This window comes from Pectinophora gossypiella, chromosome 24 (genome assembly GCF_024362695.1).
Source record: "Pectinophora gossypiella chromosome 24, ilPecGoss1.1, whole genome shotgun sequence".
Taxonomy (NCBI): domain Eukaryota; kingdom Metazoa; phylum Arthropoda; class Insecta; order Lepidoptera; family Gelechiidae; genus Pectinophora; species Pectinophora gossypiella.
Window position 1 is genome coordinate 6,385,085 of NC_065427.1, and position 22,303 is coordinate 6,407,387.

At 36.0% G+C, this 22,303-nt stretch overlaps 1 protein-coding gene and 1 long non-coding RNA gene across 4 annotated transcripts in view; one reads left to right on the forward strand and one right to left on the reverse strand.

Annotated features, from left to right (window-relative positions):
• The window catches only part of LOC126377829 (IQ motif and SEC7 domain-containing protein 1), a 296,986-nt gene that overhangs the window by 163,947 nt on the left and 110,736 nt on the right, over positions 1-22,303 (reverse strand). The gene's annotated exons all lie outside the window — the stretch shown is intronic.
• Positions 15,393-17,117, forward strand: LOC126377930 (uncharacterized). Its single transcript, XR_007568002.1, has 3 exons — positions 15,393-15,750; positions 15,804-16,036; positions 16,347-17,117. It is a non-coding gene; the product is annotated as an uncharacterized LOC126377930 (long non-coding RNA).

Genomic DNA, 22,303 nt, shown 5'->3' on the forward strand with positions numbered 1-22,303 from the left:
TTTAAGTTTTTGAATCTTTCTTCGAGCAGACATTTGTAGTAATGTTATTTCTTAAAGTTTCCTTGATAATGAGTAAACAGGCATCTGGATAGTTTTCTTTCTTCCTTATATTTATTATTTTAAGGCGTATATTTTTTTGTTTGTTTACTTAATTCTAACTTAAGTTACTAATATACGCTAGTACAATTTTAATGTAAATTATAATTTTTTACTCATCAATATAATTTGCAAATGTTAAATACATTAAAATGTATACACAACACAAATTTAATCGGTTATAAAAACTTATTTTCCATTGTACATTTATTTTCCTGAATTAATGCATGAAAATATCAAAATGCGTTTGTGTTATTAAATAGCTACTCCAACTTACCATGAATTTCGTATTTTTTTTTATTATTTTAGTAAATATATTTTGTTTACTGCTTAGTGAATGATAAAAAAATAGGTGACTAAAATGACAAAGATAAATTTTACTTAATGTAAGTTAGGTATTGGGTAAAATGCTTTTGAATGATGATTTGTTTAAATATACTCGTAAAAGTATAATTACTGCATAACTTATTGCTGTAAGTTGTGAAAGTAGCATTTAGGAGAAAAATGTGTCAATAAACATCATTCATCGAAATATTTTAGTATTAATTTATTGTTTATATACGCACTTCAATTTGGTAACAATGTTATTTGTATAGCGTTATAAAGTAAAAAAAATAACATCAATAAAATCATAAGTTTGCTTACAAAAAACAAACAGTTTTAGCGCTTAAACACTGAAACAGAATTCTTTTCAAATAACTTCGAACAATTACCACTTTAATACACCTAAACTAAACATTGTCCATGTACAGCGAGATCCTGAATACTGATTACAGTTTCCGTACTCCCTCCTTTCCAGTCCTAAGCGACATTCAAACCTTCACTGACACGATCATTCCACAGGATACGTCCATCCCTTGTATCCCAGATCGCAAGAATCGGCTAGCACGGCATAACAGCTTGACAGCTAAAACTCACGCAACCATTGTTGATCGACCTACAAAATCCACCGAAAATGCCTACGACGATGGGAACAACACCGACAGTTCTACTCCGGATCATTCCAACCTGCGACATTCATCCATATGACAGCTTACTTGATCTGAGTGGAACTCAGCTAAAGCAATCGAGTGATACCTGCCTCCATCTTCCAGCCAGCTCCACTTCACTCTCATGCACCGGTCGCACCCGCAGCCAAGTGTTCATCCTGCCAGTTCACTTCACGCCCGTTCTCTCGTCCCCTAAAGATGAGCCTCTACAGCGTTAACGGCTGGGAAGGGCATGCACACATTGCCAATTGATTAACACACATTTTAATTCAGTGATTGTGACTAATAAAATGGTAAACCTAGCTTTGAAATTCAATGTAACCATCATCAAATCGAGTTGCAAGCTTGTTAAAGTCAGTTCTATCGTTAAATTATACGAAAAGAAGAAAAAACAAGATAGAATGAATATAAATAATAATAAATAATTCGCAATATACGATAATTTCAACACATGATTTAACCGATCTAAAAAAACCCAATAAGCTTAATAACAGAGATGAACTGTTCAGTCTTTTCAAGAAGTGCCACCCTAAATAAAGTTACGTTAAACTTAAAAGTTCTGATATGATAACGTTATTCGAGAAAGGTTGGTCATTTTCGATTCGGTGCCTGGGTAGTAGTACTTTTATGTCACGTCTTTCGCGAACGCGACCTAAAGCTACATACAGTTGACCGTGACTAAACATATCAGATCTAAGATCGACCCCAACGCGACTAATCGTTTGACCCTGGCTCTTGTGAATAGTCATTGCATAACACACCTGCAATGGGAATTGACGGCGACACATCTCGTAAGGGCTGTTATGTTCTATAGGCGCTTTAAAAAGAATTCGAGGGATCAAATAATCTCCTAGTTCACCTTGTTTCCGAACTTTAATAATATATGGAGATGTTTCAACAACTATTACTTTGGTGCCATTTACTAAGCCGTCCGCGAAACTAAGATTACGCGTGATTACACAAACACATTCTAATTTTAATTGCAAATCGAAATCTGGAACACCTTGTGGTCGAAGTGTATGTAAAAATTCGGGACTAAAATATACTTGATCAGCGTTGTCGCTTAAAATTTTGTCTATGGCATAAAAATGTAATACTTCTCCTGGTAGTTTGTCTAAAATAACGGCATTAATTTCTCTAACTGCATCGTTACGGGTGCATAGAATCGCTCTGAAGGAGCATACGCCTGGCTCAGTAAGAGTAACTTCTGGGAATACAAAATCAATTAAATCTTCTAATTCAGTAACATAATCAATGGATTCAAGTTGGACTAATTGCAAATCATTATTATTTGTTTCTAATCTAAGAGTAGGTAATAAATTTGAACCCAGTTTTAAAAGAAAATCTGCATACTGTGCGTCATCCTTACATCTCTGTGAAGTTACCAAACTAAATTTTTTCAATTGTTTCCAAATAGGTGAAGTTTTTAGTGACGCGTTTAATATATCAAAATTCGTTCGTGCTTCTGGGACTACTGGAGGAATTTGACGAAAATCTCCTGCAAAAATAATTATTTTAGAACCAAAAATTTTGTCTGACCTCATCAAATCCTGCAATGATCTATTTAATAAATTTATAAGGTATTTATGAGCCATCGGCGCTTCATCATACACAATGAGATTAGAATTATAAATCAATTCAGCTCTTTGAGTACCATTTGAGATGTTCCAGTATCCGCTATCATCTAATAGATGTAAAGGAAATCTAAACAAGGAATGAGCCGTCATTCCGTTTGTGTAATTTTGAGCAGCAATTGCAGACGATGCACAGGTTAAAGCTATACCTTTAAGGTTACCGCGGATATATGCAGTTATGACCTTCAATAAAAGCGTTTTTCCGGTGCCGGCCGGACCATCGATAAAAATCGCACAGTTGTTGGATTCTCGGTAAACACTATCAACGCAAAGCTTTTCCACGTAATCGAATACGGCACGTTGATCGGGAGATAACTGTGGCAACCACTCTTCTACGTATGATTTCAAACTATCTAAATCATATTCAGTGCGTTCCCTATCTAACTCCGTTGACCTATAAATTACTTCCGGCAAACCTTGTTCTATTAACGAAGTTCCGTGTCTGCGTAGCATTCTATCTATTTGGATGAGGCACATGTTAAACGCGTTTTCTTCGTCATCTGGCACCCTATAAAGGAAATCTTCGGCCAATTGACGTTTATACGTGTTCCACAGTGACGCCACTGAGGCACCATTAACAGCCAGCGTTACAAAAAAGCTACGAAGTCGTGGTCCGGTTAAAAAAGTGGAAGCTTCTTCCATAGCCCGTTCATATTCGACTGCGTCGTCCGCAAGTCCTACGAATTTGGCAGCTTCTTGAAAAGTTGTGCAATTTGGACCTCCAATTTGAAGTAAATCCGCGAAACTACGACAAGGGTAAACACTTAAAAGAAGTCTTAAAAAGAACTGTTCACCTCTGTTCGGCGCGACCCAAAATAGACGCGCGACGAGCTCACCCCGCATTCTACGTGTAAGAAATTTGCCGTTTTGCATTTGCACCGCCTGAACTGTCTTTAAACATGGATCTTTCGCATGAATGTTATAATTTTCAAAAAAGTCTAAGTAGGATACCCGATCAAACTCCTCAGTTAAAGGCCTACTGAAATAGTCTAAAAGATCTGAACCTGCATTATTAACTGCCTCGTTCGCGTGGCCAGGCTTAAAAAATACCGAATTTTGATCGGGCAAATGTACTGTTAACATTTTTACCGTAGGGTTCCTAGCTACAATATCAAATTCAAGAACACGCCACGCTGCTTCGCTAGAACTAATATATCGCTTAGTGACATATTGTTCGATTTCATCCTCACGATGTTCTTCATCAACAACGGCAATACGGGCTTCATCAGGTCCTTTTGTCATATATTTAAATAAATACTTAATTATAGCACGCTGTGTGGACACTTCTAAATTTATGTGAGCATCATATTTTAGGAGAAGAGCAGGATTATAAGGAACGACCCACAAATCATTAACTATTACGTCTCTGCCGCGATATTTAATAATCGCCTGATTTTTACTATTGCGACGTAAATGTATAAAACCTCTATCGTCACTGAAGGTGACTGGTGTTTCTTTTTTTGGAAAATATTTTAAACAGTTTTTTTTCTCACTATTCCAACACGGCAAATTAGTTCGGTAAGGAGGGCCGCATGGACCGTGTATCATGTGATCCATGACAACTTTGTATAATAAAGTTTGTGCTGGATCGGGTATGGTAGCTCGAACAAACTTATCAATATCCAGACTTTCTACTGGTCCACCACCTTCCACTCTAAAAGCAATATGCGCATGTGGTAGTCCTCTTTTTTGGAACTCTATAACATGCATTATATAAACAATTTTTCCGAACCATTTACCCGATTTTAAATCTTTTAATAACTCTCCGAGTTTTAAGTTGAAAACTCGAGCACAAGTAAGGGGGTCTTTTGATCGACCTGATAATGTTGAATTTTTTATTTCAGGCCAGTTGGGGTTACATGTTAAAGTTAAAAAATATGATGGTGGACCTAACCTGTTTACCATTGCTATAGCATCCAGGTATTTCTTTTTCATGTACCGTGGACCCCCTGTGAATGAGCTAGGTAAATAAATTTTACCAGGTTCTACTCCACCTTCTCCTAAAATAAACTCGTCATTAATTAATTCTTGGAGTGGAGCTACTCTTAGCCTGTTTTGTTGTTTTGTTTGGCTATTTTTCAAAAACCGCAAGCGTTCTTCTAAAACTCTACAAAACATATCGACTAACCACTCTTCAGATAAACGACCAAATATGCTAAATCGCGATTCGGATAAAAGTAAACAACGGACATATTTAACCTGATTAAGCTTATTACCCTTATTATCTCTCATATCTGGATGCCAACCAGTATTTCCGTGAGGATATAAGAGAGGATACTGGAAAGTCTCGTATAAGGAATCCATTATATCTATTGTTCGAGGCCTACCGTCTGCTATCTTTTTGACTACAATACAGCGTGGAGAAAATTCTTCGCGGTCTGTACTAATAATTGCGGCAATTTCTTGACCAATAGGTTGATCTCCGAGGATGTTACCGTGAGTCGCACGAGTAGTTTTTTCGAACTTCAAGAAAGCTTCTGATGATACCTCTAAACTTAATCTTCTAAAACAATTTATGTATGGATTAACTGTGTGCATGAAACCTGTAATCATTCGAACTACCGATTTATCTAAACTTAATTCGCCAGCTAAACTTTCTCTTTCGCTACTGTCATTTATGTAAAAATTTATATTATTCGGACTTTCATTGTAAGATAAATCAAAGATACGGTGGTAAATACGTCCTTGAATTTTTAGAAAAGATATACCTTCTGGATGATGGTAACCGTGGGAAACACCTAATGCCGAAAATGCAAAAATATTATTGTAAGCGCGTGGTCTATTTAAAAAAGCTGGATTTGTATAAAATTCTTCGTTTAAGGGGAGAAAATTCTGAACGTTATAGTCACCTGAATGACAACACCATTGCCGACGAGATTTCTCTTCTTCGAACAATGGAGCATTGCATCTTGGACATCTATATGTTTGCTCAGAAAGAAGCGACGTATTTTTTAAATTATATAAGCGAATAGTGCTGAGTTCATGTCCCTGTTTTTCACCTATTAAATTTTTTGAATATCTCAGCGGTGTTTCTATGTTACGACAATTTTCTGTATATCTTTGTGCTGCTTTTTTGTTAATTTCGGGGTGGAGCTCGTAATAACGTTGAACGGCCGCGCGATGAACGTCTGGGTTGTTCTCGTTATAACGTTGAACGGCCGCGCGATGAACGTCTGGGTTGTTCTCGTTATAACGTTGAACGGCCGCGCGATGAACGTCTGGGTTGTTCTCGTTATAACGTTGAACAGCCGCGCGATGAACGTCTGGGTTGTTCTCGTTATACCGTTGAACGGCCTCGCGGTTAATGTCTGGATTGCGGTCGTTATACCGTTGAACTGCCTTGCGATTAACAGCGGGGTTTTTCGTTGTATATTTCCTTACAGCTTCGCGATGCGCATTTTCTTTATTCGGTTTTCGTCCGCGTTTCTGTTTTTTGGGTCGGCCGCCTTTATTTTTAACGCATTGGTTTTCGGCTTGATTACCAATTCTTTCTAATAGGACAACTGGTTTTAAAATTGACAATTTCAAATCATTTGTAGTGTCATAAACATCTACAGGATTTGTATCAACTTTCAATTTACTATCTAAATTTTGCACAGAGGTTTTAATCGGGGTCAGTGTTGACTGATAGTTTATCAAAATAGAATCTAAAGTTTGATTCACATGTAATGGTGATGATATTAAATCTCTTAAAATGGACTGTGACGTTTCGGAACTAACCTGGGTTTCATTTTGCCACATAAGGTCGTCATTTAATACTCTTAATCGAGTTAATGAGTATTCGGATCCGTCGTAAATTTCATTCGCGAGTAAAAGTTTTGCTAGCGCTTCGGTTGAATTACATTTAAATAAACGTGCTACGTAAGGACCGTCCTCTGGTTTGCCCCTTCCTATGTTAATGTTTTTGCTGTTAACCGCATGGCTGTTAAAGAAATAATATTCACCATTAAAGCGCCAAAAACTAAAAGTATAACCCTGACCCGTAAACAATATGCTATCCGTACTGTCGTTGTGATTTGAATTGTTTACATTATAAGCAAATTCTGAATCAACAGTATAGTCATTAGTATTAAAAAATACTCTGTTGTCCAAAATATTCTTTAACGTTAATAAACCTACGTCTTTATTCGCGGGAGTTGTAGGATACGTATTAGAAATGATCCAGTTGTCCTCCATGCTAACTATATTTACGACGTTACTCCCGACGCGAAGCTCATTGGGTAATTCATCTGGCATAAAATAACTGACACCCCTCTGAAGTAAATATTTTAACTGCATGTAAAGTGCATCCCCCATTTTTAAAATTTCATCAACTTCGGCAGTAGTGAAACATGCGCGATTATGGAATACAGAATAAATTGAAGCGCATGCTGAGATAACCGTACATTGCGAATTATTACCTTCATACACATCGGAGCCTTGGTGTGTTAGACCTAAGGAATTAGTAAACGTTAGATATTAATTTATTTAATAGATAAGGCAATACACCCTATTTTTGACATCCCTACTGTCTTTAGTAGGAAAAAAATAAGATAATTTTGATATATTCCATGCTATCTAAACAAAAATATGGTCCTATCTGGTTCTAGGTAATGGACATTTTTTTTTAAAAAACCATTTTAAACGCCTTAATCTCAGTGCGAACGTTAAAATTTGACAAATGATTAGACTGTACCAATAATTTAAGGTGCTAATAATTAGGCAGTTTACCCTATATACTTAAATTAAAAACCAATATTTATCAATATTATCATTCTCCAATAATGTAATTTTTTAATAAAAAAATAATTCACAGATATAATTACAGGCAATGCAATAACTATTATATGACCATTAAATTACCTATTATTAAAAAAAGAAATAAAAACCTACGCATATAAAATTTCAGTCGGATCAATAAACCTAGGTAGTAATGTTTATGCCTTACGTATAAAAATACACAATGCCGCCTTTACATTGTAAACGCAGGCTAAACCCTACAAGATTTATCAAAATAATGTACTAAGTATTGTACACATTAAAAAGGTCCAAAGAAAACTCCGCGATGGTATATGTGTATCTCTTATGGATATCTTTAGTATTCATCTACGGATGAATACGAGCTTATACTTGGAAGAGTTACAATCAAAAATTCAACAACTGGAACAAAAACTGGAAATAGCAGAGAATGAAATTGAGAATTTGGTATCTGAAAACTATGCACTTATAAAGAAAAATTCTGACTATGAACTAAAAATTAAACAGCTACCTAACGCAAATATGTAAAACTACACCAAGCCAAAGTGCGTCTAAGATAAAACTTCAGACCCTTAGTCTAAATTGAATTTCTCGAGTTTAGCTAACAACCAACCAATTGTTCCACCTATGATACGGAGTACCACGAAAGCGAAATTAGCGCCAACCACCACCGAGAGTGTAAGCAAAAATCAGTGCAACGTTAACATTCAGACAAATCGCACTTATAGTAATTATATTTAAGTACCTACATAAGGTTAGATAAAATTAGATTTAATAAAAATAAAATAAATAGGTAAAAAGTAAATAAGTAAAAATGTAGTGTATGAATTTAGATATTCCAAAGATAGCAGTAAATCTCCATGGTAAGTATAGGGAATGTTTTACTCCAAATTTAACGTGTGCATGTCAAGAGCAGTAAAGAATAAATCAAAACTACTGGATCGATTTTATATATGCTATATATTTTATACCCATGCAAAGCCGGAGCGGGCGGCTATGTTTTTATATATAACGTTCACAGTTTTTCTGTAGTGTATTTAGTATCAGCATTGCACCCGAGCGAAACCGGGGCGGGTCGCTAGTGGTATTTAAAATTAAAAACTTATGAAATACTGCCATAAGTCGTTAAGCCGTTGGTCCCGGCTATTAGCCGTAAAAACACCTTCACCAACCCGCAGTGGAGCAGCGTGGTGGAATATGCTCCATACCCTCTCCGGTTGATTGAGAGGAGGCCTGTGCCCAGCAGTGGGACGTATATAGGCTATTTATGTTTATGTTATGTTATGGAATACTGAAACTATGAGCTTATGATAATCAAATATCATTCTAAGCAACTTTCTCGAAAAAATACATACTTAAGAGTACGCCTATTTCCCGTTGGGATAAGCAGAGACCACGCAATTCCATTTACTACGATCCTGACACATCACTTTGCTTCGACCACTCTTATCAAAGTCTTAATGCACGCTCGCCGGTTCCCAGTACTATTGACCGTGGCTTTTCTTTAAATATCCTGGAATTAATCGAGGTATGTACTACCTAGGCCTTCCTCTTCCGATTCTACTAATTATACTACTAAATAAATCTTGTCCATGTCCAAAATATCTAAGCATTCTTTTATCAATTCTCTTCACTACACATTTTCTTTCACAACAGTCCCTTATCACGCTATTTTATCATTCAAAGTCATTTCACTCATACTTCTCAACGTTGTCATTAGTAACCTTTTGACAGTTTTAATAAAAGATTAAACAAATAATTACATAATTGTAACATAAATATTTAATTGAGGTAATAAACTAACTTTAAGTCCAATTTCATTCATATTCTCTCTCGTAATCTGTTTTCTGCCTACCCCAATGGGAAATAGGTGAGATATTATGTAGGTATGCAATGCAGCACTCTATTTAGGAATATTTCGAAAATTTAATATAAAATAACAGTAAAACGTAATACCACAGTTTTTGTTCTTATTTTGATCTTGTTGCATCATAGTGTGAGATTATTTCAAGACTAATATAAGTGAAGTATGTATATTTGTCAAAATATAAAAAAGAAACCAGGCAAGTGCGATTTGGAATCGCGCACCTAAGGTTCCATCCACAGATGTGATCAGTAAAAGAAAATTCTGATGGCGAAATCTAACATATAATAATACGATTGAGTTGAACATCTCTCATCATCATCATCACACGTCAAAAATAAAGAATAATATAATACCTTAGAATGGTCTGTCTCGTACTTATGCATTAGACGTGTATCTATACTACATACTTACATACATAGAATTTTCCTTTATTAACCTTTACTGTGGACGGAACCTTGGGTACATATATATACACATTAAATATAGTATAACATAGTATATATACCTACATTATTTTTTACTATATCAGGGTTGTAGAGATATGGTATTTTTATGCACTCATTGCATTCGGCGTTTTCCATATCTTTAGGCAGCTGTAAAGTTGTTACTTTATTTTGCTTATTACTTTATAGCTCATCATCATCATCAGCCCATTAACGTCCCCACTGCTGGGATACGGGCCTTCCCTATGGATGGGTAGGGAGATCGGGCCTTAAACCATCACGCGGACCCAGTGCGGATTGATGGTTATTAACGACTGCTAATGCAGCCGGGACCAACGGCTTAACGTGCCTTCCGAAGCACGGAGGAGCTCGAGGTGAAAACTTTCTTTTTTTTGTGGTCACCCATCCTATGACCAGCCTTTGCGAAAGTTGCTTAACTTCAACAATCGCAGACCGAGCGCGTTAACCGCTGTGCCACCGAGCTCATCAAATAACTCTTATAGCTATAACTTTATAGCTATCACAAAAAATAATTAAAAAAAACTCAAACCAACTTCAAAATCTGTCAAATAAAAAGTAATAAATAATATTAAGTTAAATACCTACATTAAAATCAAAATTTTAAAGATTCTTTTTGTTTAAACTCGAGAGTGTGACTAATAATACACTTCTCATCAAAAAAATCGAAACACCTTGCAAGTTTACGTTTTGTCAGGATTATCAGAAAAATGTGTACATTTAGGAATAAATGTTAAATGTCGTTTAATAGTGAGTAATATGAGCTTATCAAATCTTAATGTTAATGTTCTAAATTTAAATGAATTTTTCATAGGTTTCGTATTTTGTTAAATGAGTCATTTTTATTCCGTATGGAGTATAAAGGAAATGGATAAAACAACACACGTAAATGAAAAAAAAAAGCTAAAAAACGTTTATTTAATAACTTGTATTCCCTCCCCGAGCTCTAATTACTGCTTCCATACGGTTCTTCATCGATCGGATGAGAGTCACGATCACATGCTGTGGTATATTGTCCCATTCCTCTTGGATTGCATCTTGCAGCTGGCTAAGTGTTTCTGGGGCAGGATCTCTTGCTCGAATTCGTCTCTTTAATTCATCCCACAGATGTTCAATGGGATTCATGTCCGGGCTTCTTGCTGGCCATTCCATAATAGAGATATCGACTTCGTTAAGATAATCTCGTACGACGCCCGCGGTGTGAGCCCTAGCATTGTCGTGCATGAATATGAAGCCGTTGCCAATAAAATATGCATAGGGCATCACATGAGGCTCGAGACACTCTTCGACGTACCGATGACAGTTTAGTGCAGGCAGACGTGGCCCAGACACGAAAGCAAGCTCTGTCTTACCGTCGGCGCTGATTCCTCCCCAAACCGTCCACGAACCGCCACCATAGCTGACCTTTTCTTCAATGCAGCATTGTGCATAGCGTTCTCCGTCTCTTCTGTAGACCTTGTTCCTTCCGTCGTTACCATACAGCATAATTTTACACTCATCAGAAAAGAGAACTTTGCTCCATTGTAGGTATGACCAATTTAGGTGCTCACGTGCAAAGTTAAGGCGCGCTCTTCGATGGTCTGCAGTTAATTTCGGCCCATTTGCTGGCTTATGCGGTACCAGTCCACGATCCTTCAACCTTCTTCTAATTGTAGAGTCACTTACAGCCACCCTTCGTACAACACGAAGCCGCTGCTGCAGTTGAAAAGCGTTAAGGCGTCGATTTCTTAAAGAAGTTGTTACAATAAATCGATCATCTCGCTCAGAAGTGACCCGATTCCTGCCAGATCCTGAACGGCGCGTGAACAAACCAGTCTCCCGATAACGTTTATAGACTCTATGAACAGATGACAGGCTTAGATGCAGTCTTGCAGCCACAACACGCTGACTAAGGCCAGAATCCAGCAATGCCACAACTTGGGCGGCTTCTGTGGGCGAAGTATCCATACGTTTTAGAAAAAAAACCTTTTTTCAGACGTCCCAAAGTCACAGTATTGAAATAAAAAACAAAAAGTTTAAGGATAGGCGCCAATTTTTAGTTTTTAAACGCTAAATGTACTCCAACCCTAAACACACATTTGTCTCAAAACAGTGATTCATTTCGTTTATAAGATAAACAAATGAAATTCTAATTTTGAATTTAGAATTTTCGCTTATTACTGTAATGGCCAAACTGCCAGCTATACATTTATGTATTTTTTCTACTCCTCTACTTTAATCTGGCATTTAAATAACCAAAAAGTCTAATATAAGTACATACATAATTAAACTCTTTGAAAAAGTGTACGCTCTATGGCCTATAAAAGCATTGTTTACAAAGTGTAACTGTACTATAATGTCGCCAAAAAAGCATTGTTGTTGTTTTTTTTTTTTGACCTGGAAACTGGCACCTTTACTTTGTTTGGTGCCATAGATATACTATAAAAAAAGTATACATTTGCCGCCATTTTCCCGCGCGTTGGAAAATAAATTGGAAAATTTTTGTTTCATTTAAAATTACGTCGTCGTAGAAAAAGTATTGTATGCAACGTTGTATAACTAGGTCAAAAAATGCACTCGCATTTTTTGACCCTTCTTATACAACTGTTGCATAAAATACTATTTTTTCATCGTATGAATTCTTTTTTGTGTTAAATTCGGACAGAAAGAATGAAAACGGAAGTGTTTCGATTTTTTTGATGAGAAGTGTATAATTTAATACGCCCGTAACCAGGTACCTTCGTTAACAAAACACTGGAATATAACATACATACACATAAACAGCCTATATACGTCCCACTGTTGGGCACAGGCCTCCCCTCAATCAACCGGAGGGGGTATGGAGCACACTCCACCACGCTGCTCCACTGCGGGTTGGTGGAGGTGTTTTTACGGCTAATAGCCGGGACCAACAGCTTAACGTGCCCTCCGAAGCACGGAATCATCTTACTTTTTCGGACAATAAGGAATATAACATGTCTTATAATTTGTTTAATGTGTGTAGTGCCCGACACACCCTTGACCGTTTTCCAATTTTCTTTAAACCATTAGTAGTCGAAACACAAGATTCCTAATTTTTTAATGTTTTTCAACCATAAGTTGAAAATTTCTAAATCAATTTTGATGAAACTTGCATTCTTTCCTATGTTGGACGATACATAATCCCATAAACAAGCATTATTGCAATACGATTTGTAGTTACTAAGAAATGCATGGACAAACATACATCCATATATTTTGAATACATATGGGTCCAATTGATAACGTTTTTTTTAAAGTCGATTAAAAAAAAGGTTTGTTTGTGGTCTACCTAGGTGAACTGACAAGGTGTACCAAAACCAACACAGGGTTTCCTTCAGTCCCTACCACATGGTCATCAAGATATATAACCATATTCAAAATATAGACAAACCTACATTCACTCTTTGACAGTAATTTAAGTTTCTTGTAAGTAGACAAATGTTATTATACCTAGCATTCAATATTTTTTTTTCAGATAAACTAAATATTTCAAAGCTTCAATATCTCTATCTCTATATTAGGTACTTACTTAATAACTTGTTTGATATAATTTTGTTACCTAATTACTTATTTCTATAATTCTTAGTTAGATAGTTAATATTTAACCATCATTATCACATATTTAGTTGACTTTTTCACGATTTTAGAAAAAGGTCACTCAGAATATTAAGAGAGTAACTGCTATAGCATAGAATAAGTAATAATACTATGGTCATAGGTTAACTTATGTGTGTATTATAATTTGTTACAGACCTACTTATTACTTACAGGTCATCTAATGAGTAATGTTACTGTTGTGCTACAACATGGGTTGCTGTCAAACCTGAATCACTCCGATTGTTATAATTCAAAAAGGATTCACTCTTATTATTATTATTTATTATCTACAGTTTTATGACTTCTCTGACCATCTAAATTTATCATAAGTTAACTAACTTACTTCATATAGGTACCTACCTACTTAAATATTCTAAAATATGAATAGTAATTACCTATCGCCTATTCTAGTCACACAGCATAAGTAGGGGCAATACAATTGATTTAAGTAGATACCTAGGTACCTAATACCTATTATTAAGTAAAGTTTTTTCCACGGCTGATGTCAAGCGGCTGGCTATTTTAGACATAAAAATCAATCGATCGTTTCGTAAAATGGATTTAACATAAAAAATGTGCATTAGATATTAAGCTCGTTAAAACCTAAATACTTACCGGCACCGACGCAGGTCGCAGCAGTCTCGTCATAGAGGCCCTGCTGTTCGTCGTCGACGCGACGGCGAAGCATTGTAGAGCACGATGGAATCTCAACGCTTGAACGCTTCATCTGTAAACAAACCACTTCTATACTATTTGTGTTTATCTAATACACAATAAAATAAGAATTATAGCTTTTAAGTAGATAGGTACTTACCTTTTAACGTTCTCACTTTCATTATGTGAAAAAGAGAATCAGTACCTACAGAAAGTTAAAGATCTTACAATTATAATACCTAATTATGTTTATATGGCTAACTTTTTTACGATTTCAAAGATTATTACCTTATTATATACCTAAATATTTATAAATAATTGTTAAATTATTAATAACAAAATCGACTTACCTTTGGAAATCTTGGAATACAAGTGAAAAAACGCTTGTCACTTTTTCGCGCCAACGGTTTCGGTAGCGGTACTGAATTTACTTTTTTTTTCCATGCGCCTAACAAAGAAATACTGGCAAAGCAAATTCAAACAGCCAATATCGGAAAATATTGAGGTACTTATTTTTTTGACTTGGTCGCATAGATATCGATGGAATTAATAAATAAGCAACAAAATCTAATTTCGTTTTGTCACTTCAGTACCATTTAACTTTTTTAAATAAGCAACGGAGATTGAGTATTTTCATTAATTTTTCCGTGGTTTTTTGGCGGGAAAGTTGTTTTTTTTTTTTATTGAATAATCTAAATATTTAATACGAAGTGAAGAATTAATCGAAAAACACATTCTCTTTAGTGTTGTTGTATCGGAAAAATATATAAATATAGTATAAATAAATATTCAATAAACAAAGTGGTACTAACTATTTTCGGTACGTACCAAGAAGCCGCTTCATAACTTGAAAGTTTATTCGGACTTTTAATTCGTATCACAATAACAGACATTCCAAGCTACGTTCCCCAAAAAAATATAGATAGCTTTGTGTATCCATAGGCGATGGCGTCAAGGAAACCGGTTAATAATTTGAGTTTATGGCCCCAGGTAATTAGAAGATGAGGCTATATGGCATAATACCTTAGCGTAACCTGTAGATTCCATTGCCTACCGATTTGAAAAAATGAAAATAAGTCTATTGTTTTTAACGAATTTAACGTAGTATATTTGGCTGTATGTGTTATGTTTCCTTTGCCTTATTTAATGATTCCAACTCCTACTTCTCCGTTTTTTGCGATACAAAAACAACCAAAAAAAAATGAACGTAGTTGTTATTTTTTTTTATCTTTTTGGCGGGAACGGGACAGTTGCTTTCTTCATTGAATAATCTAAATAATTAACACGAAGTGGAAGTGGTGTTTTGTGGTTAATGATCGCATTAAGTTAGTCGTAAAACATTCGCGACAGTGTTATTATATCGGAATCTATTTTCGCTTCATGCCAACAAGCCGCTTCATAACTCGAAAGTTTATGCAAAAAAAAAAATACCTTAGACATGGCTGTATGGACGTAGTTACCTTTACCTTCGAGAAAAAAAAAATACCTTGTTATATTTTTCTTGATCTCGTTGCTGAAGTTCTCTTGATATTTTCCTGTGCTACTTATTTCCTATTTTGTTAGAATTTGTAGTTTACAAGTTCATTGAATCGAGCCGTACTTCCCCGTTTTTTGCGTCAACATTCTACTGTAAAAATTTCCAGAATCATTATGTGTTTTGGAAAGAGCTGATATGATAATAAGTTTGTCTATAATGTGCGTTGATAAATTGTAATGTAAGTAACATACAATCAAAAGACACTGTTATTATAAAGTTATTTATTTATAGGTGTTAGATGCTGATCGACTTTGTCATACTAACTCATACTCGTACTAAGAGATGCGAGCAACAATAACAAGTCTCCTGAAGAATGTTCCAGTCAGAGTTGGAAACAATTGTGACTGTATAAGTTGTGGAATATCTTTGAACAGGCACTCAAGAAGACAAAATCACAGGCCATAGGCTTATGGAAAAAAAGTGATAAGTGGTATTATACAGAAAAACAAATATCTCCAAGACAGGTAATAAAATAATAAGGATTTTAATTTATGTTGTGCCATTTAAAAGTTATGTGTTTGAATCATAATTGCTATAAGGCCATAATTATGATTAAACATTGTTCTAATTTCAATTTAATGTTGGCAATGTTTAAATTCCATCTTTTCACATTAAATAATATTGTTACAATCATTAAATAATATTGTTACCTACAATCAGGTATATTCTGCAATATATTATTGTATGTGTATGGAGGGCCTAATTTATATTTATTGACTCCATAGGGACGGCAAAACTACAATTAATTTTTAGAACATTCATATTTGCTTTCAGATGCCTGATGGATGCTTGAATTAGAGATGAATGGTTGTTTGCAGGATGAGCTCACATCGAAAGCATTAATATTTAGTGAACAGTAAAGCTGTGTTAAGTGTGCCGTTGCATTGTATGTAGTTAGTAGCTATTTATGTTCATAGATGTTGTTAAACTACCTATGAGCTTAAATCACTTTATATTATCATATCATAACATAACATAACAAATACTTTTTTGCACAAACAGGAAAAAACAAAATACAAAACAAAAGAGAAATAAAATTAGTACAATAGGCGGCCTTATCATTAAATAGATAATAAAAAAAATAACTATGTATATTTTAATGTTATTGTTAAGTTTTTATATACCTACTTACTAATAATGTAACCATACATCTCATCATCTCCTATTACATAGCTTGTGAGGTGGATGGCGAACCTCATCAACCCTGTTATAGGATTATTACTGAGCCACCCTGTTGTTACATAAACCAAGTCCCCTGACATGGTTTATGTAACAACTATGTGTTTATATTAGTAAGTAGTAACTGGGACCAACAGCTTCACATGCCATCCAAAGGATCGCAAAGTAATTTTTGTGATATGTCGACACCGGGTTCAAACTTTGGATTGTGAGCCTGTCAGTCAACCACTCTGAATAACAGAGAAGGGGAGGAAAGTAGTTGGTTAAGTTGATGTTTTATTAAACTATTTGATTAATTGTAGAAATATTTTGTATGAGTATGAGTTGCACCTATGACATATTTTAAATATAATAATAAAAAAACTTATTTCTAAAAATATGTCTTTTATTACTTTTTTAAACAAAATTGTTTCTTTTGAGGGATTGTGTCCTCTAACATGATGGACTAATGTTATGGGCGATAGGCTGATCCCTTATCACCATAAGGTTCATCATATCCATCTTTGGACTTCGTATCAACAGTGGCTGTAAGTTGTCTTTGATTACTTGTGGCTCTGCCCACCCCATTAGGGATTACGGGCGTGAGTTTATGTATGTATGTATGTTGTTTCTTTTTAAAATTATCTTGAAAAATATAGAGTTTAATGACATTGTTAAGTGCCATTTCTACTGATAGGATAACACAATCAGTGGTTTGACCAGTTGTTAGTTACATTTTGATGTAGGCACCTGCAGGCATTGAATTTATGACCTCTTGAGAATTTCCACATGAAACATCCTTTGGTAGTTTACTAATGAGGTACTTTCCAGGCTACGTTCCCCAAAAAATATATAGATTGCGCTGTACAGAGGTGCGTTCGTTTAACCTTCCAATTTCATGGACGACACGCATGTATCTACTTGTTTTACCTTTGTTTTTGAGTATATATGATGACCCTTGTAATTACACCCAGGCACAACACATCTTCCACCTAATATTATTCTGATCAAAATAAAGAAAAGCAATATAGGTAGGTAGCAAGACTATTCTATACCTACATATCTGATTCATATAACAATACATACCTCTGCCATCAAATTATATTTTTTCAATATAATTATTTACCGCAGCAAGAACAAAATAGGTATTTATCACGTTAAATCTGGACAGCGCCATCTATATATTTTTTTGGGAACATAGCCTGAAGAGTATCTCATTAGTTTTTTTTTATAAATATTTCTATTACTTACCTATAATGTTACTGGTGCTGTTTCTAGTACCTACTCAACATCTAAATGTATTTGAAGTTACACCTGTCATTTCCTTATCAGTTGAAAAGGAAAGGGACGGGTAAACAACGCGTAGAACTTTTGGAATACACGTTAATTTTAGGCAGAAAATTAAAAAAGAACCTTCTTTAATATTGACCTTAAATTTAAAATTTAATATATAACCCGACAAAATTAAGTTAACAGCACACGCCAAAAGAATTGCAATGAGCGAGATGCCTATTTTATAATTAACAGTTGTCAATCATCCGTCCTTTCCTTTTCGGCGGATAAGAATGAAAAAAAAAACAGTTATTGGCAAGCTTGCTGCAAAATATAACGGTGTGCCTCTTTTTGAGGCTACAAGAATTATATAGTAAAAAAAATAATTGCAACTATAAATTTAACCTGACTACTTCTAACGGCTACCTCACTTTGTTCAGCAGACATCTGGTTTATCCGCCATTTTGTTTTGAGGAAAAATATGACGTTCTTATCAAATACCATATAATATATAATTTCTACCCTGTGCCTCCTTATAAAAAACAAAATTTTGTATGGCGGCCATCTTCTTTTTCCGCCATTTCGTTTTTTGTCTGCAGCGATTGGATTTGTCTAAGATTTAAATACGAGTCGTGAAAAAACTATTGGTTCAGGCAAGATATTTCTGCCAGGCCGTAAGGTGTCTCCTTGATGCGGAGCAGTTTTCGAAGATCGAGCAGTAATTTCATAGGAAATATGACGTTCTGATCAGACCCTCCATACGTCATTTTTACCCCCAAAATTTTGTATGGCGGCCATCTTGTTTTTTCGCCATTTTGTCTTTTTTTTCACCCGCGATAGAATTTGACCAAGATGTAAACAGGTCTCGTGAAAACAAAAAAGTACCAGGTGCGATAGATTTGCCAGGCCGTAAGGTGTCTCCCTGATGTGGAGCAGTTTTCCAAGATGACGTTCCGATCATCAATTTTACCTCTGAGACATTTTCTGGAAAAACAAAAATGAAAAACAAAAATTTGTATGGCGGCCATCTTGTTTTTCGGCCATTTTGTTTTTTTTTCACCGAGATTAAAATTTGACCAAGAATTAAATAGGTTTCGTGAAAACAAAAAAGGTCCAGATGCGATAGTTTCGCCAGGCCTTAGGGTGCCGCTCTGATGCGGAGCAGTTTTCAAAGATCGAGAAGTATTTCCATACTCTTCAAGACGTTTCGATGATCAAAACCCTCATACATAATTTTTATCCCAGAGGTATTTTCAGGAAAAACGAAAAATTTGTATGGCAGCCATCTTGATTTTCCGCCATTTTGATTTTTTTTCACCGGCGATAAAATTTGACTAAGGTTCAAATACGTTGTGCGTAAAAAGAATTGTTCCATGTGCGATAGTTTCGCCAGGCCGTAGGATGTATCTCTGATGCGGAGCAGTTTTCCAAAATCTGGAAAGTTCCCCATACTCGACGGGAGGTCCAGAGTTTTTACCCCCGAGACATTTTCTGGAAAAACAAAATGTTGTATGGCGGCCATCTTGATTTTCCGCCATTTTGATTTTTTTCACCGGCAACTAAATTTGACCAAGATTTAAATAGGTATCGTGAAAACTAAAAAGTTCCACGTGCGATAGTTTTACCAGGCCATAGGGTGTCTCCCTGATGCGGAGCAGTTTTTCAAGATTGAACAGATTTTCCATACTCAACTTGACGTTCCGATTACACCCCTATACATCATTTTTACCCCCGAGGCATTTTCAGGAATATTGAAAAATTTGTATGGCGGCCATCTTGTTTTTCCGCCATTTTGATTTTTTATCACCAGCGATTGAATTTGACCAGGAATTAAGTAGGTTTAGTGGAAAAAAAAATGTTCTATGTTTGATAGTTTAGCCAGGCCATAGGGTGTCTCCCTGATGCGGAGCAGTTTTTAAAGATCGAACAGTATTTTCATACTCAACAATACGTTTCGATTACACCCCCATTCACAGTTTTTACCCCCGAGGCATTTTTTGAAAAAACATTTTTTTGTATGGCGGCCATCTTGTTTTTCCGCCATTTTGTTTTTTTTTCACCCACGATAGAATTTGACCAAGATTTAAGAAGGTTTTGTGAAAAAGAATCTTTCTAGGTGTGATAGTTTCGCCAGACTGTAGGGCGTCTCCCTGATGCGGAGCAGTTTTCCAAGATCTGGAAGTTTTCCCATACTCACCGGGAGGTCCCGATCACACCCCCCATACATCATTTTCACCCCCCGACCCTCCTTCTGGGAGAACAATTATGTCAGTGAGTGAGTCAGTCAGTCAGTCAGTGGGTTTGCAGCTATATATATTATAATAACTAGATTTCGCGTGGTTCGCTCGCAGCAAGCTGCTCGCGTGTCCTGTATTAGTTCGAAGCTCTGTATGGCGGCCATCTTGTTTTTCCGCCATTTTCTTACCGCCATAGAATTTGACCAAGATTATAATAGGTCTCGTGAAATCAAAAAAGTTCTAGGTGCTAAAGTTTTGCCAGGCCGTAGGGTGTCTCCCTGATGCAGAGCGGTTTTCCAAGATGACGTTCCGATCACACTCCTATACATCATTTTTACATCCGACCTATTTTCTGGAAAAGCCAAAGTTTGTATGGCGGCCATCTTGTTTTTCGGCCATTTTGTTTTTTTTTTTCACTGGCGATAAAATTTGACCAAGATTTAAGGAGGTTTCGTGAAAACAAAAAAGTTCCAGGTGCGATAATTTCGCCAGGCCGTAGGGTGTATCCCTGATGCGGAGCAGTTTTCGAAAACCTGGAAGTATACCCGTACTCTACATGACGTTCCGATCAGAACCCTCATACATCATTTTTATCCCAGAGGCATTTTCAGGAAAAACGAAAATTTTGTATGGCGGCCATCTTGTTTTTCCGCCATTTTGGTTTTTTTTCACCGGGGATTGGATTTGACCAAGATTTAAATATTTTTCGCGAAAGAAAAATTGCTCTAGGTTTTATAGTTTTGCCAGGCCGTAGGGTGTCTCCCTGATGCGGAGCAGTTTTTCAAGATCGAGCAGTATTGAAATACTCAACATGACGATCCGATCACATCCCTATACATCATTTTTACCCTCGAGGCATTTTCAGGAAAAACGAAAATTTTGAATGGCGGCCATCTTGTTTTTTCGCCATTTTGGTTTTTTTTCACCAGGGATTGGATTTGACCAAGATTTAAATATGTTTCGCGAAAGAAAAATTGCTCCAAGTTTTATAGTTTTGCCAGGCCGTAGGGTGTCTCCCTGATGCGGAGCAGATTTCAAAGATCGAGAAGTTTTCTCATACTCAACAATACGTTCCGATTACAACCCCATACACAATTTTTACCCCCGAGGCATTTTCAGGAAAAACGAAAATTTTGTATGGCGGCCATCTTGTTTTTTCGCCATTTTGGTTTTTTTTCACCAGGGATTGGATTTGACCAAGATTTAAATATGTTTCGCGAAAGAAAAATTGCTCCAGGTTTTATAGTTTTGCCAGGCCGTAGGGTGTCTCCCTGATGCGGAGCAGTTTTTGAAGATCAAGCAGTATTTCCATACTCAGCTTGACGTTTCGATCACACCTCCCATACATCATTTTTACCTCCGAGACATTTTCTGGAAAAACAAAATTTTGTATGGCGGCCATCTTGTTTTTCCGCCATTTTGATTTTTTTTCACCGGTGATTGAATTTGACCAGGAATTAAATAGGTTTCGTGAAAAAAAAAATTATCCAGCTATAATAGTTGCGCCAGGCCGTGGGGTCTCTCCCTGATGCGGAGCAGTTTTCCAAGATCTGGAAGTTTTCCCATACTCACCGGAAGATCTCGATCACACCCCCCATACATCATTTTTACCCCCCGACGCTCCTTCTGGGAGAACAACCCTGTCAGTGAGTCAGTGAGTCAGTGAGTCAGTGAGTCAGTGAGTCAATGGGTTTGTAGCTATATATAATATAAATAATAATAATAATTCCAAGATGACGTTCCGATCACACCCCTATACATATTTTTTGACCTTGAGGAATTTTCTAGAAAAACAAAATTATGTATGGCGGCCATCTTGTTTTTCCGCCATTTTGTTTTTTTTTCACCAGCGATAAAATTTGACGAAGATTTAAATAGTTTTTGTGAAAACAAAAAAGGTCCAGATGCGATAGTTTCGCCAGGCCGTAGGGTGCCGCCCTGATGCGGAGCAGCTTTTAAAGATCGAGAAGTATTTCCATACTCCACAAGACGTTCCGATTACAACCCTATACACAGTTATTTTCCCCGAGACATTTTATAGAAAAACATTTTTTTGTATGGCGG